Source organism: Macrotis lagotis, chromosome 5 (assembly GCF_037893015.1).
Source record: "Macrotis lagotis isolate mMagLag1 chromosome 5, bilby.v1.9.chrom.fasta, whole genome shotgun sequence".
Classification (NCBI taxonomy): domain Eukaryota; kingdom Metazoa; phylum Chordata; class Mammalia; order Peramelemorphia; family Peramelidae; genus Macrotis; species Macrotis lagotis.
The window spans coordinates 19,691,699-19,706,133 of NC_133662.1; the positions used below are offsets into that span (position 1 = coordinate 19,691,699).

The 14,435-nt window shown below is 37.0% G+C and overlaps 1 protein-coding gene across 15 annotated transcripts in view; it reads right to left on the minus strand.

The window, feature by feature from the left end:
- The window catches only part of TRERF1 (transcriptional regulating factor 1), a 292,412-nt gene that overhangs the window by 65,107 nt on the left and 212,870 nt on the right, over positions 1–14,435 (minus strand). Inside the window, exon 5 of one of the 15 annotated variants that reach the window (XM_074236950.1) lies at positions 13,405–13,493. The exons of 12 other annotated variants lie outside the window; for them this stretch is intronic. The gene's annotated coding sequence lies outside the window, so the exon portion shown is untranslated. Of the gene's footprint in view, positions 13,494–14,435 lie in introns of all 15 variants that reach the window. 2 more of the 15 variants (XM_074236948.1, XM_074236947.1) reach the window with 2 other exon arrangements.

Genomic DNA, 14,435 nt, shown 5'->3' on the forward strand with positions numbered 1-14,435 from the left:
CTTCAGGGTTTAGTTCCGCTTACTCAAAGTCCCACACCCAAAATCCTGGGAGCCCTCACTGCCAAGAGAGAGTCTAGCACTGGGGCCCTCAGGGAGGGAGAAGCAAGGAGGAAGGAGAGGCCCTTCTAGAGGAGGAGAAGGAGGAGGAGGAGGAGGAGTGGAGAAGGGGGAAGAGGAGAAGAGCCAGGAAAGGGAGGGGCTGTCTCTCCTCTGCCTCCCTAAAGAACAGGCCACTCACAGATGTGACTACAGCTGGCTCCCTCTTCCTTTAAGCATATGGTCTACCTACAAAAACAGACTTGAATATCTGGCCAATTTGGCTTAGAGGCAAGGGTCATAGTGGTAAAGTTCAGGATTTGGACTCCGGAAAGGAACCCTTAACTTTGCTCTGTTCTGGGGCCAAATTCAATTCAATAAACATCTTCTATGGGCAAGGCACTGGTGATAGAAAGATAAAAAAGGAAATATTCATAACACTGTAGATCTAAAGGGGAAGTCAGATTCTATCTAACCCACCCCTTCACATTTGACAAATGATTAAACTGAGGCCCCAAAAAGGCTGGTGCCCAAAGAAATGCTTCTTACCATAACATAGGTATGAAGCACCACAAATAGACTCAATTCTAATCCTTGAATTAGTGTTCTTTCTATTTTACTGCCTCCTTTAGAGGTAGGTGTACAGCATGCACATAAAGTAATACAAAATCATTTCAAAAGGGAGAGAAAACACCAGCAACAAAAGATATTAGGAAAGAGTTTTGTGGGAGGTGGCACGATCATTGTGACCATTTTATAGTTGAGGAAACTGAGGAAAAGAGAGGTGAAATGGTTTGCTTAAGTGTCTGAGGTCATATTTGAATTCAAGTTTTTCTGACTCTAAACTTAGCATTATACTACCTCACTTTAGAGTTATTAGTGTTAAACCATCCCTACTAGAGAACAGATCAAAGTGCATTCTATAATTACAGGAAATAATAAAGGACAACATTTTGCATGAATGTATTCCAAGAAACTTGGGTGCTGCCTCTGACTGTGATGAATTTGATTCTTCTTGTCTCCTATCCCTATTCACCCAATGAATGGAGTACCCTGTTATATATAGTTGCTAGAGGACCAGGCTTGGAATCAGGAAGACTCCTCTTCCAGAGTTCAAATTTGGCTTCAGATACTTACTAGCTGTGTGACCCTGGGCAAATAATTTCACCCTGTTTGCCTCTGTTTCCTCACCTTTAAAACAAGTTGAGAAGGAAATAGCAAATCACTCCAAATCCCTAAATGGGGTAACGAAGAGTGAGAGATAACTTACAACCCTGTTATACAAATACTGAATAAATAATAGGCAAGGAAGATGAACAAAACAGCCATATCCTTCCAGGAGTTTTAAGTACAAAAGAATCACTTTATTCTCTGAAAGAGCTTGGCTGAATTCAATCATTCTCCAATAATAATGATGTCCATTAAACCAAATTCTCTCTGCCAAGCCTTCCCTGGCAGAGTAATAAGATCCTAACATGACAAAGAGGGCAAATAAATGTATGGCAAGTGGATTAATTCAGTTAATTCAGGAATTATTACATATGACTAATAAGGCCATGGTCATCAGTTCAATATGAGGAAATAATGTTTCTGTACTTGGCAGTTCCTTTGGAGATATGGATCATTGGTCATTAAGAAGTATGAGGAAGATGTTACAGTAGGAAAGACTATATCCAAAAAAAAAAATCAAAGAATACATCTTATGATGGAGAAATCAAATGTTTACTATTATCTATTATTTACTATTTATCTATTTCAAGGACTGAGTCTTCAAAAATTATGGGTCTTGGGAGTCAAAAGACTAGGGTTTTATTTGGTTTACTATTTGTGGGACTCTAGGCAAATGATTACCTTCTCAAAATGTCTGTTTTCTTTTCTGGAAAATAGAAATAATAAAATTACCTGTACAGGGGCAGCTAGGTGGCACAACAGATACCAATATTGGAGTCAGGAGGACCTGAGTTCAAATCCAGTCTCAAATATTCATTAATTGTGTGACCCTGGGCAAGTCACTTAACCCCAATTGCCTCAAAATAAATAAATGAATGAATAAATAAATAAAACCTACCTATACTACAAAGTGCAGCTGTGAGGAAAGTTACTTGGAATTGTAAAGGACTATATGAATGAGCAGTTATTGTGACCTCTTCCTACCTTTTGTACAGTAGAATCAACCACACCGCAACCAGCCCCTCCTCTCCCCTTGGTCATTTTCTTGAAAAATGCTCATCCATCCTCTGCTGGAACATTTCTGGTGACAAGAAACTCAAGTACCAGGTAGTCAAATTCATTGTTGTTCTATTTATTATTATTATTATTATCATTATTTCTTAAATAGCACCTTAAGGTTTGCAGAGCACCTCAAATATATTATTTCTTTTGTTCTTGATAACAATTTTGTGACGGGGGTGCTATTATTATCCTCATTTGACAAACAGGGAGACCAAGGTAGGAAGCAGTAGGGGTCACAAAGATAGTTATCTAAAGTAGGATTTGAACTCAGGTTTTCCTGACTCTATCCACTGTGACATCCAGCCAGTTCTTACTATTTACAATTCTACCAATTTGGTTTTTAAAAAATACGTGTGTGTGTGTGTGTGTGTGTGTGTGTGTGTGTGTGTGTGTGTGTAAACACAGGGTCAGTGAGAGAGAAAGGGGGAGGGGGCACCATATACATCATCTCCTTGTAGCTTCTAAATATTTCTTGAAGTTCTACCCTCAAGAAACAAAGCAGGTAAAACCTAATTCCTCTTCCTCATGATAATCCTTAAAAAATTTGAAGATAGCAATCATGTACTCCTTAATTTTCACTCTTTCAAACTAAATATCTTTTTAGTACTTTCAATACTTTATCATATGATAAACTTCCAATTCCACTTACTATCTCTGTGATCTTGCTCAGGATAAGCTCTGAGATCAAGATCCTATGAAAATGTGATACCCAAACCTGTATGAAATACCCCAGATGTGGGTTGACACGCAGTGAAATTGTCATTGCTTTAATTCTAGGATCTAGACACGTTTATGAATATACCATAAAACTGCAATAGCTACCTTTTTATATACTTCCAGTACACTGTTAACTCATACTGAAGTTGGAAAACACATGAAAATCCTCTTTCTCCCCCTTATTGTGTGCTTAGGCAGTTGTTGTTTCTAAAGCAAAGAATAGGATTTTACATTTAGGGCTATTATTCTATTTCATATAGTCAGATATAGGTCATGATACCATCTTCTCAAGATCTTATTGATTCCTGCTTCTATCATCCAACATAAATTTGTTCTGCCTCTCATCAGAGATGAAGGGAATTGACATTTCTTTATTTGTATGACAGGAGAGGCTGAAATGATGATCTGATGAAATTTTTGGACTGTCCATACATTTGAATTATTCAAGGTCCTCAGCCATACTTCCACAACATTGGACACTTAAGAATTGGTGGTGTTTCCCTAACAGCAACATGGGAGTGATGTTCAACCTTGAAGGACTTGCTCATTCCATCAATGCAACAATCAGGAACAATTTTGGGCTGTCTGCAAAGAAGAGTGTCATCTGTATCCAGATAAGGAGATGTGGAGTTTGAACAAAGTGCAAGGACTATTTCCTTAATTTAGGAAAAAACATATCTTATTGTCTGATCTTGTTACCTCTTAGACTTCTCTTCTCTTCTTTAAGGATATGATTTCTCTCTCATCACACCCAATTTTGATCAATGTACAACATGGAAACAAAGTAAAGACTGACAGAGTGCTTTCCGTGGGGGGGGGGGGGGAAGCAAGACTGGGGGGAACATTGTAAAACTCAAATAATATCTTTAGTAAAAATAAATTTAAAAAATAAAATAAAAAAAGAATTGGTGGTGTTTGAATGAAACTCACATTCCCCTTGTTCAATGAAGCTGCATTAAGTTCTTTTGAAAATGCTTGATTTGAATGCAATTAACTGCCCTTGTCTCTGTATGTGTATGTGTGTGTGTGTGTAAAATCTCTAAGAACTAGAGTCTTCCTCAAAGCTGAGGCAGGTAGGAGGGAGATTTAAATATATATTTAAAAATATTTACATATATATTATATATGTGTGTACACTCACACATACACACACACACACACACACACACACACACACACACACACACATACACTCACTCACTCCATCTCTTACACTGTCATCATTTTTAGACAGAACATGATCAAATTTTTCCTTTCAGATGGCTCTCTATTGGCTAACCTTGCCTTCATGTGGTTCTTCCAAATTTTTCTTTTAGCTATACCTTTAAGGCAGGTTTGATCATGTTACCCATTCCCCACCCCTTACCTCTATCCTCAACCTTGTCTTTGCTAAAAAAAAAAAAAAAAAAAAAAAATCACTAGTACTTCTCTACCTGTAGAATAAAAACCAAATACCACTTCCTGGAACAAACTGTCCTGTAGGATCCAGCTAGGATCTACCTCTCCAATCTTATCCCATATTACCTCCCTTCGCAAACCTTTAACCTTATCCTATGTTATCTTTTCCTATGCTTAAAAGGTGTCCAACCTTCAATCTTCCCTTTCAACACATTGTTTGATCACTGAACAATCAGAAAATGAGCCCCTTGCCATTGCATACTCACTATGCTAGCTCCAAGCCAGCTACTTAAGTAAGCACCAACTTCCCAACACTTCCAGACAGACTCTCAACTCCTAATTGTCAACAGACACAAGTATTCCTACTTCTGAATCTAAAGAAATTTTTGTTCAACCAAGGCAACAAACCCTCTTATGAGGTATTTTTATAAACAAATGCTTTATGGTTCCTTTTTGTAGTACTTAACACCTGGAAATTAATAAAGGAGTTGTTCATCATTTGTGGAATGGCTGAACAAATTTTGAGATATCATTGTAATGAATCATGCTAGTGGGAGAAGAAATAATGAAAGGGATAGTTTCAGAGGGAAGATTTATAAACTGATACAGAGTAAAGTAAGTAAAATCAGGAAGACAATTTATACAACTACTTCACTACTATACAGACTTTGAAAGTCTTAACTTTGGAAAACTTAAGAACCCTAATCAATATAATGACCAGCCACAATTCCAGAGGCCTTATGATTAAAGAAGTTCATTATCTCCTGAAAGAGAAGAGATGGTCTCAAGATGCAGAATGAGACACATTTTTTGTTTTGTTTCACTATAGGTATTTGTAACAAGGCTTTTGTTTTTTCTTTCTGATTTTGATGAAAATGTAGGAGGGAAAAATTAATTCCTGCTAATTTTTAAAAATAATCTAAAGCAATCATATATGCTTTAATACACAAACCTGGCAAAAAACACTGCAAGAGTCTGTCCTCTCAATAACTGCTTCTTTACATTCTAAGTACCAAACCACAAGCATAAGATGCAAAAGTAAGTTATAGTTTGAATTTGAAATTCAAAGAGTTTGTGAAAATAGCTCGGTCTAATATAAGTATTCAATAATGGAAATATGTAGGCAAGGAGTAAGATGTTCAAATTTTAAACCTGAGATTGTCATTAATCAGTTTTTCAAAAAGTAATAGTGAAGGACAATAATGTAATTTCCTTAAACTGAAGGTTTTCAGGGAAATAAGATTCAAGCTTTTCCTCCTTTGTAGCATTTCACTTCCTTCTCTGAAAATATCCAAAACTTTCCCATAGAAATTCATCTAACTTGACCGCACTAGCTAAAAAACAGCTTTCCCATATGGTATCTGTTATCTCAGGCAGCAGATAGAGAGCAAAGACTGGAGTCAGGAAGATCAATCTCAGACACTTACTACGTGACCCTGGGCAAGTCCTTTAACCTTGTTTGCTTTAGTTTTCTCATCTATAAAATGAGCTGAAGAGGAAAATGGTAGACCATACCAGTATCTTTGCCAAGAAAACCTCAAATGGGATCAGGAAGAATTAGACATTATTGAAAATAACTGAACAACCTATCGCCTCATACAATTTCTTGCCAAATTTATTTTGCAAGGTCAGAGGAGATGAGATGATACATTAGACTGAGGGTTCCATGAGCTTAGTACAGAAGCAAGCCTAGATAGAGCTTGGGGACAAAAGCAAGAGAGTCCTAGCTAAGTGATACTTCAAAAAAATATACATACTCATCAGCTGGTAGAAGCATGTGGGATGACTAGGGAGACAGATATGACTATCAGAGAGGATATCACTATCATCTCAGGGGGATAGTGAAATATTGTAGACACAATTTAATGAAGATTTTGATTTAGGGTGATCAAAGTGGGAATGGGGACAAAGTGGCATACTAGAAGGAATAATTAACAGGGCTGATTTCCTTAAAAACAAGAAGGAAAATGAAGAGTCAATGACAGTATCATAGTTTGGACCTGGAGATCAGAGGGAATGGAATAGAGTTATGGAGTATAATACACAAATGAAAATGTCAAGTATCTTTAAATCTGGGATTGGAGACAGAGTAAAGGGCAATATGATGAAGTAGATGGGACACTGGGATTGAAATCAATAAGATTTTTTAATTTTTCCTCAAGCATCTGGGTAAGCCTGGGCAAATCACCTAACTTCTTGGTCCTCCTCTCTAAAATGATGGAGTTAGTTGGATTTGATCTCTAAAGTCCCTTCTTCTCCAAAACCCTATGCCCCTATGGCAAAGATACAGATTATATATTATGGGGGCCCGAGGATGGAGGTAAAAGCTAAAACCAAGAAAATGGATGAGTTAATTTGATGAATTACAAAACAGGAAATAAGTTCCAGGCTTGAGTGAGCTTTGAAAAGGCCTCTTTAATCTCTATGTTCCCACCATTTTGGTCCAACTCCCTATCACATGACAGCAAGCTGATCTGTTCTGTTCACCCCAAGAATGACATTAATTGGGGTCTTGGTATCTAATCTGGAAGGAACTCATAAAAATCTGGGAAAAGGCCAGGGCTCTCTTGAACAGTGTCAGAAACAGTTATCAACCCACAAGATAAAAGAGTTACCTACACTGAGTCCTGTGTTGAGAGAAGAGGCCAACAAACCATCTCTAGCCTTCAGAATCCACAGAACATCATAATTGCTGTACTGGTCAGTCCCTGTGGTCCATTCAGCCCAGAGTTCTGTTTCTTCCAGGAATACCAAGGAATGGAGGGGTGTGGGGGTGTGGGAATCCTTCAAGCTGTCAGCTTTAAAAAATTGAGGGCTTAACCCTTGTTTATATTTCTAATTTTCCTTAAAGACCATTCTGAAACTGCCAGTCAGAAAACTGATATGAACATTTCTTGAATGAGTTTCTACATCATTCCTTGTCTCACCTTCAGGCTAATGAGTTTCATAATAAATTTACCCCCCATTGAATAAAGTAGCACTTCTTTTATGTTTGCCTTAAATCTACCTTCTAGTTACTTCAGTCTTCAGAAAGATCCTCTGGATCTAAATAGGGATTGGACGAATAAACATTTTCTCATACCCTTAATGATGTTGTCATTGTTTTTAATCAAGCTCTTGGGCACTTTCTCATTTTCAATAACTTTGGCAGTTGGCTTATAGTTTTCCTCTAAATTCTAACTCCTGGACTCTTCCTTTCAATATTATGTTAGAGGGGATTAACTCCTCTAACATTCTGTTTCCTAGCATAATCAAACCCCCTCAGGTACTATGGCTTCCACTTCAACTCTTCTGCAGAGCATCTATACCCTAGATTTCACCATTACCTGAAACTGTTTCACCACTTTGATCCTAACATCTAGAATTCCCCTCTCTGATCACAAATTCCTTTTCTCTCACCTTGTTTGAGCTTACTTTTCTATCTGTTTTTTGTCATTGTGGTAACCATCAAAGACTCTCAATACCTCAATGTTCTCCCACACAAATACTCTTGTCCTGGTTCTATTTTCCTACCTCAGTTTTGACCCCCAGTTATCCAGTTCAAAAAGGAACTGCCCCCACCACCTTAAAGAAACTTGTCACCTTGTCCTGTTGTTCCCATTCCTGGAAAACTCAGAAGTAAACAACTGAGAAGAGGGGTAAACAAGAAAGAGACAGACAGACAGAAAGAGGCAGAGAGAGAGAGAAAAGGAATAAAATGAGAATTCTTATCAAAAATCACATGAAAACTTTTCCCAAATCACTAATAAGGAAAAATTCCAAACAACTCTGAGATTTGAGTCACACGCAGAAAATTAGCAAAAGAAAAGTTCAAGATGGAAATAATCAGTGTTGGAGGGGTTGAAGAAAAACAAGAATTCTAGAAAATTATTGATAGAAATGTACAATTTGTTATTATATGTGAAAAGTAAATAAAATGTATATACTCCTTGAATCAGCATGGAACAGATATATACTGAAATATCCATAGCTGTACTTTTTGTAATCTCCTAAACTTAGAACAAAATAAGGTACCTATGGATTGAGGAATTGCTAAACAAATTGTGGTATTATAAACAGAATGGAAAATTACTGAATTATAAAATATGAAAAAGAGAGCATCTCCCCTAACTCCACTACAGCACAGTAATGGGTACACAGTAGGCACCAAATAAATATTTGTTGAATTGAATTTATCTCTCTTCAAAGGATTTTATATTTGTATCTCTACAAAGCAGGATCCATGAAGATCTTTCATGGGAAAATTTTTAAATGCTATTTTATACATAGAAGTATAAAACAGGTCCATGGCCTACACTTAAGCATGCATCCACTTGAACAAGATGCTTGGTCAAACAAGAGTGAAATGGGGTCTTGCCTGGATACTAATTCTCAAGAGTGGACAACCAACCATCAACTCAAGACTCTGCTTTCAAGAGGGCAAGAAAGTTGAAGTGATGAAACATCACCAACTCATGATTTATGGAGCACAGGAAGGATTTTAAGGTGGGAAAAAGTGCTTTTCAATTTTGAATAGCAATTCTCCCTTACTGTTGATCTCTGAAAGAAAAAAAAAGAAAGAAATAGCAGGCAATCCAAAAAGCTTGAAGCCATTTTTTTAATTTCCACTTTGGCACTAACAGATTACTGGTAAAGGCTCATAGGCCTTTTCGTATGTATTGTTTTTTTCTAACCCTCCTTCTCTAATTATATAAGTAGCTCCTAAAGGTCCAGAAAGTATCTTCCTCATCAGATTTGGGAGTCCTAAAGGTAGGGACTGTGTCATCCTAAACTGAGAGGTCTCGGAATGTAGAGATTTTATCTCCATCAAACTAGGAAGTCTTTAAGAGCAGATAATAGATCTTATCTCCTATTTAAAAATTTTTTTTTTCATTATGCTGAATGCACATTGCTATACTTTTGAGTTACAGAACTTAAAAGGCTCCATCTTACAAGATCTGTTGCAAATAAAAAGACAAGGGCAAGGGAGTCTAAACATAACAATTAGAGAGGATCCTAATAGCTATCATAGAAGTTTGGGGCAGCAAAGTAGAACAGCAAATGGAGAATTGGGTCTGAAGTCAAGAAGATTTGAGTTCAAATTCTGCCTCAAACAACTACTAGGAGAGTGAGTCATTTAACCTCTGTCTGCCTCAGTTTTTTCAACTGTAAAACGAGAATAATAAAAAATATTGTTGTGAGGATCAAATAAGGTATTTGTAAAATATGCTTAGCCCATTGTATGACATATAGTAGGTGCTTAATAAAATCTTATCCCATCCAAGTTTGACCTGATTCTCTATTTCTCACTTTTTACTGAGCTTTATTTTATCAATAAGAAACTGTATGTTACATTACAGTGAAAGGTATGTGTGTATACATGTATGTTTTAAAACTAAATTCAGAGCTTAACAAATGTACTGATCAAATTTTGGAAACTTATTTGTATTGATAGCATATAACATAACACTCATCACCTGTGATCTTAATACATTCAAATGTCATCTTCCAATGTACAGAATATAATTTTTAATTAAAGGCATCTTTAAGGAGCAATTCCTCATACAGCATGGAAGGGAAAGGAAGAAAAGACAGTGATGATTTTTTTAAAAAAAGGATAGTTGAGTAAACTTATTATTATTCTATCATTAAAGAAGAGGAAAGAACTCGATACACTGTGGGTTTGACTTCCCAGGGTATCATCATACCCTTAAGCGTCCAGATGGAAATTAGTATTGCCATCACAGAATCTGAATTTTGTCCAGAAGGGATCTCACAAACCAACTAGTTTATCATCTTAAATTTACAAATATAGCCTCATTTCACAAATGAGGAAACTGAGGTCCAAAGATATTAAGGGAATTTTTTGAGGTCCAATCAAAGTACCAATTATAATAATATCTAATATTTATACAGTGCCTACAATGTGTATTAAACACTTTGCAATTATTCACTTCATTTGTTTCTCAGGACAACACTACAAGGTAGGTACTATTAACATCACAATTTCACAGATCAGGAAACTGAGGCAAATAGAGGTTAAGTTACCTGCCCAAGGTCATAAAGCTGGTAAAAGTGTCTGAGGCTGGATTTGAACTCAGGTCTTCCTGATTCCAGGAACAACATTCTTAGCTGCTCTGTCAGGAATCCAGGTGCTCTAACTTCAGAGCCTAGCTTCATGTCACTCTACAATACTTCCTTATAGAGGGACATTAGTGAGTGAAACCCCATTGTACCTTGCTTCAGTTTCCTATTCAGCGTTGAAACTGGCATTAACACTGATAAATGATCCCTGAGGTTTTTCTAACACTCTTTCTGTGTGTGTGTGTGTGTGTGTGTGTGTGTGTGTGTTTTAATAAATTTTAATAAATAACCCTAAGCTCACCTCATTCACCTTGTCCATGCTGGATTTTGAACTAAACATCTCCTCTTTGGTCAGTCATCTCTTTGAAAGACTGGGTATAACTTTAAAAATTATGCCACTATTTCAGGCTCCTCCTAGAGACCTAAGACTACAGAGATCAGAACCCAGTTTGTGTAGTGAAAAGAGACCTTGATGTGAGTCAGAATCCTAAGATCAAAATCTGTAATACCTGTACAATCCTGAACAAGCCAGTTCTATATAGGCCTGAGTCTCTTATCCATTAAAATGAGGGACTAACATTATAACGGAGGAGTCACCATGTAACAGAGGCAAGATTAATACAGAATAGATAAAAGATAACCTTAGAAATAAGATGGCACTATCAGTTTTTTAGGGTTTTTTTTGGGGGGGGGCGGTTCTTGTCCAGGTCTAAATTCTATGATCAGACCCTAGGATCTAAAATCCAAGTCTTGTGTTACTTATGTCTGAAAAAGAAAAGCAAGATTTCCAGATTCGTGTCCCAAGCAATTAAGACAACAGACACTCTAAAACCATTACACCAATTGGGAAAAAAAAACCCCAGCAATACTTTACATTTAACCAACATCCACTTTCTCAGAGCACATACAGAGAGTATCTCAGAGAATCTCATAATCTTGTGGGTGAGGCAGATGGTATCATCTTCATGAGGTCACTCAATCAAAAACATAGTTAGATTCTGGACAAGGGGGCCAAAGTCTCTGTTTTTCTAGCCTAGAAGTCTTTCTTCTAACTCCTGCTGTGAGAAACAACAGAGAATATTATGGTATCCAAAACTTCTGTAATGTTAGCACGTTTAAAAAAAAAACCCTAAAACATTGTGACATTTTTTAAAAAAGCAACAAAAAATGATTATTTATTTTTATTGTGCTGATTGAAAAACTGTATTTCTATTTATTTTTACTTTGTCTATAAAGCTTCCAAAACTATAGCTTACCAGGCCAGGTTCTTTTCTCCTGGAATTTACTAGGGAGTTCATATTGTCTCTCCAGAGATTAATACTCTATTCCTCCAGCAACTAATTTCTTCTTTTATTTAATTTTGCATGCTGAATCAAACTCCTTCCCCAACTCCTCCTGTAGTAGAATGTAAGCTAACTGTAACAATTTTTCCCCATTTTTAGCTCTATCCCTATTGGCTTTTAAAGTCAATCCCTCAGAATTTCCTATCTTTCCAAGTCTTATATATTTCACTCCCCTCCTAAATGGAAGGGATCTTAAGGATAGAAGCAATCCAATAATACAGGTCTCCTTGCTCTACAACACTTCCTAATTCAAACTGTCTCCTATATCTGAACAGTTTTCTCTCTCCTCCTCCTGGCTTCCCTGGCTTTCTCTAAATCTTAGCTAATGTCCCTTCTTCAAGAATCCTTTCCTCATCCTATGACTTTAATGCCTTCCTTCTGAGATCACCTCCAGTTTATCCTATTTATAACTTACTTGTACATAGTTGTTTTCATGTTTTTCTCTTGTGGACTCTAACCTCCTTTAGTATGAGGCTTGTCTTTTGCCTTTCTTTGTAGCCTCAGCTCTTAATGAAGGGCCTAAAATAGACTTTGTAGCAAACTGAGTCTGCTTCAGACAATTCACTGAGTGAATTGAATTCTCTCATCGGATTGAAAGTTCTTCCCTTCTCTACATCTTTCATTTTAATTTTTTATTTTTCCAATTACATGTTATGAATGCTTTTCAGTATTCATCTATATGCATATGCATATTTTTAAGTTACATAATTTCCTTCCACCCTCCCCATCCCCTCCCCTTGGTGGTGAACAGTCAGGTGAATATTGTATATACACATTTGTGTTTAACTTGTTTACAGATCAGTCATTTTCAGTATGAGAAATTAGGACTAAAGAAAAAGAAAGAAAACCATCAACATCTTTCTTTACCACTTAATACAGTGTTTTACCTTCAGTAAGGATGTCTCAGGTACTAATTGATTACACTTAATCTTTTTAAATTTTATTTATTTAAGGCAATGGGGTTAGGTGACTTGTCCAAGGTCATACAGCTCGGCAATTATACAGCTAGGCAATTACTAAGTGTCTGAGGTCAAATTTGAACTCAGGTCCTCCTGACTCCAGGGCTGGTACTCTATCCACTGTGCCACCTAGCTGCCCCTGACTCAACACTTATTCTAACACAAGTCATTAGGAGCAATGACAGGTTGGAAGGTCAGTGTCAGTCTTGGAAGAATCTTAGAATAATCATCACAATAGAAGGACCCAGCTACTAACTGAGGACACTTCACACTGAGCCATTCTGAGGTTAAGGGACAACATACATGTGGGAACAGAAAAAGAAAAAACATCCTCCCCTACTCCAATTCTATCTTTAACAAAATGAGGGTCTCTCTCATTTCTACTCCTTGGAAGTGTCTGTCGCATGGATCATGTCAAAATATTTTAATAATGAAATAATTTTAAATAAAGAAAATAATGTAAAGTATTGTCTTCATTTCCCTTCTCTATGCCACAAGAGAAAAATAAGATGTTCTCCAGGACCCTTTGTGGCTCTAAATCTTAGGCCTTCTCAAAGTAGCTAAGGTTTAAAATAGGATTTTTGAGGAAGATAGAAAAAGTCATCATTCTGATTAAAAGACCATGTTCCTATTAACTGCCAAATATGCAAACTCACCAGGGCTCTTTCCTCCTACAGGGTATGAGTTGGAAGGCTACCAGCAAGGAGGTACCCGAGGCCCAGAATCCTTCAGCTCTGAAGCAATGCTAAAGAGAAAGTTCTCTGAGTACAAGGAAAATGAAATCAGCAGGATCAATCTTCCAACAGGGAAAACTAAGTAAAGAGGAATCCTTGGGGTTGGCTTGTGAGCAGGGAGTTTCTCTATACTTCTAGAATATAATTTCTCAGGAAACAATTATGACTAATAGAGGTGGACTGGTTAGTCAGAGAAGGCAAAGCAATTCATTGATTCAGACTCAGTGTTTCCCAGGGGGATGCTATGTCTCTCTGATAGAGGGGTTTATGAACCAAGAAATCTGAAAAGGAGTAATAGAAAACAGGTAAAGCACCAGAAGGCAGAGTCACGAGGAAGAAGAAGAGAAAGAAAAAAGGAGGTGAATAAAGAGGAAAAAAAAGAGAGGAAGAGCAGGAGGGAAAGAAAGAAGAGAACAATAAGGAATAGAGGAAAGAAGTCAAGATGTCTTGGATAACTTAATGCATCAGATCAACTAATTAATGGGTTCAGGATTACTTTGTAGAATCATGATAAAAGTTGTATAAATGCTAGAGAAAACTGAACAAATAAGATCCTTCCCAAACTGCAGAAGTCATTTCCTTTCTAAAGATAGATAAACATTAGACTCATAAACAAATTCTCCAATGCTGACCGGCTATTTACAGTTTTCTGATAGGATCACCTGCTATTTGGGAAATTAATCTCAGAACAGTAGACTCACATAGCAGACCAAGGCAGTTATCTCATTTGAGTGGGAGAGTGAGAGATTCTTTCACTCTAACCCCTGGATACCTAGAAGATCAGGACTGAAAGTTTTCTTGGTGGCTCTCCCCTTTTCCTTTGCTCCTCCAAATTATTTTATGAGACATTTCAGAAGAGAGACATTACCCAGTGCCATTCCTAGCCACCCACCCCAATCATGCTAGTTCTGAAGAACAAAACCTTAAGGGAAAACTACCATAGTAACAGTAGG